This window comes from Canis lupus, chromosome 4 (assembly GCF_003254725.2).
Source record: "Canis lupus dingo isolate Sandy chromosome 4, ASM325472v2, whole genome shotgun sequence".
Classification (NCBI taxonomy): domain Eukaryota; kingdom Metazoa; phylum Chordata; class Mammalia; order Carnivora; family Canidae; genus Canis; species Canis lupus.
The window spans coordinates 78,241,789-78,245,108 of record NC_064246.1 but is presented as its reverse complement, the minus strand read 5'-3'; positions in this window follow the sequence as shown (position 1 = coordinate 78,245,108).

Below are 3,320 nucleotides of genomic sequence, written 5' to 3'. Positions count from 1 at the left end.
ATGTATATTGGCCATGAAATTCTGCATAAGATATATAGTAAGTATATAAATCCAGATGTTAAGTCAACAGAAGAGTAGAGAGAGTCTAGTGTAATGAAATAAACTCTCCCTAGTGTCATTTTAATTTCAGACTTTTAACTATAGTTTCCAACTACTGGTGATATTTTTGAGATTAATTCCTTGACAAAAACCCAGTGTGATAAAAGTTTTATTTTCCTTATATTTATCTTCAGTTCTTATTAAACATTACAAGGCATTCTGCTTTTCATTCTTTACATTTTACTAACAATGTATGTGTATACTCACATTGCTTCTAAAATAAGATGGATATTAACTTCTTCACTGATACAGAAAATATGCATAAAATAAAGTATTATTTAAATAAGTGTAATTAAAAAAACATTTTAAAATTGCTGAGTCCCAATTTTATAGTACAAAAATGCACAAGATTTTCACAGTGCTTTAAAAAGAAATCTTAGGCCAGAAGTTAGAGGTCATTTAACTTTGTCAAGGTCTAGAATTTCATTCATGAACATAGTTGAATCTAACTCTGATAACTTTGAGTGTCCATCAAGTTTTACAAAAGACATGACTTGAAATTACCTGTCATAATAATGGGTATTTATTAAAATGAATTTGGATAGCTTCTTTAATTTTAGATTTATTCTTTGTCTCCAACTTCCAATGTTTCCACATCACTCCCTACAGATTTCTCTCCCTTCTATTTTTGAGGGTACATGGTTTTGTCATATCTAATGTGAGAGTATTATTAGTCTTCCCAGCAGATTTCTCTCCCTGGAAAATTATGACATTTTAAAAGAAAATCACCAAATTTCAATATCCCTTTATTAATAGGGATTCTGAAATAGAATTTTTAAGACATATTCTGGCTGCTGGATATTTTCTTCTTGTCCTTCTTGATCTCTTCTTTACACTTTGTCATCTTTCCAGTGACCTGGGCCACTGACCTTAATTAATTCAAAGCATCCCGGAGCTTTCTGATGTCTGAGTCTCATTAGATTCAGTCAGTTGGAAGAACCAGTAGATTACAAAATTAGAGTAAAGCTGAGGCACTCATTAGCCAGGATTTTTCCCTACCTGTCACCGTGGGTTTCTGTGGCCCTCTACTGGAGGTGACATCTGTTGTCAGATAGCTCTTCCCAGAAAGCTAAACCCTTCCATATAACCCCATATAACTCCTTCTCAGGTTATATGACCATTCCCTTCAGTTCCCTCTGCTCCTCTAGTTGCTAGGACCAGATACTTTGGTGTCCTTTGGTAGCTTTCCCTTTCCTTATCTACAACTTTGGAAGTACTGACATTCATTTATTTGACTTTCATCAATTCTCTTGTTTTATGGGTAATCTTTTTCTTTTTTTTTTTTTTTTTGGTAATCTTTTTCTGATGAATCCTTACTGTTGCAATAACTTGAGAAAACTGTGGTAGATTATAAAAAAGAGTGAAATTAGTTAATCAAATAGCCAAAGTAGTTAATTTTACATGCCAACCCCCAAACCACTGGGAAATTGATATACCATCTTGATATTTTAGGTTAAAGGATTATCACAGTTTATAAATCTGAATCTAGACAATTATATCTAGGGTTTTTGGACTTTTTTGAGGACAAGGTGCCCTGTTTTAGCATATGTGTTGAATATTCTCTGTTTTGTCCTCTAAATATAACCTTCACCCTTTTTTATCTTTCTCTGTACCCTGAGTAGCTGATGTCATAGCTGATATTATCATACAGTCCCATCTGAGCTCCCTTCACCTGTCACTTCTATTTGATGTTTATTAATCAATAACAACAAGAAATGAGAAAGGGATGAGAAAAGATAGCTCAGGGTATTTATTCTTACAACTCCTTCCCTGTTACCTCTCAGCCCTAAAGATGGTAATAATTCCCCAATATTGCTAGATGCTAACAGCTTCAGTATCTTTTCCTGGTTCTTTTACCTCTACCCACACCTTTGTAACCACCTTTTAATCAATAAACACTATTCAATTACAAATTTGTGTGTGTGTCTTCTGGTTCTTGCCATCGTTTTGACTGATTTAGCATCTGATTCAGTTACAAATTAATAAAAAAATATGGTGTCCTCATCCTATAATAAAATAATTGTTTTATTTTTTAAAGTGGCAGAGTAGAAAATTCTAAATTTTTAATATGGACATATTTTCTGCAATCCACAATCATTAAAACAACCTAGAAGGCTTTTTTTTTTAACTTTTAAATTACCTTGAATCTAAAATGAAATATAGCTAGTTTTAAAAACAATAAAGAACAAAAAAATAACTAAGCAAAAACAAAAAAAGAGGGTTTATATCAATAGAATTGAGATCCAGAATGATTGTACATTTAGGATGTCTAAGAGGAATTTATAATCAGTGTCAAGAGTAAATTATACTGTCCCCATACACATAGACACACAACAACAACAACAACAGCAACAATAAAAACTCATTTGGATCTGTTACATGGCCACTCTAGTTACATCACAATATTATTTTAATTTGTTAGGTAATATGAGAAATATTTATATAATTTAGAGCATGATCAAACTAAGGTAATTGTTGATGTCAAAAGTTGGATTTGCTCAACTAAAGAAGTTGGAAGGAAAGTTGTTTTAAATTACACATAAACTCACTTTCAACATGTGTGAGTCTGTAACTCAGGGCAAAACACCTACAAAGATAAATGTTAATAAATATTCTGTTAATATCCATTTCTTGAAACATAATTCTGTAGCCTTCTGAGGTATGCAATAAATTGTGCTGAATGCCAAAGTTTGTGAGGCACTGACTGTTCATTTCGTAAAAAAGTAAATTGTAATGGAAAATTTAGCAGTCTGCAGTAAAATTTCTGAGGATACACTAGAACTGTCACGTATTTTTAGTGAATATAAAGTAATACTGTGTTTTCTATGTGCCTCATATTAAAACATGCACAGATTTAAAGGCTTACAGTCATTTATAAAATAATCATATACTTCAACATCACCATATATTTAAAAGATAAAACTTATCTTTTACACATACCAAAAAAAGAAAAAAAACCCACAAAAACTTGCATCCTTCCTATAGAAATGTTTGTCAGTATTCTCTGCCTTTATGGAGATTATTTGCTAGTGATCATGCCAAACTATTGGATTTGCTAACTATTGGACTTAGTAGCCTTTGCTAATCTAATTTGATTGAAGGAGAGTCAGTGATCCTGATTTAACTCAAGAATAACTGTGACAAGTACCCTCTGCCACATTATATTTAGTAAATGCCTTCAAATATTTGAAAGGTGTCAAAACATATCAATCTCTTCAAAT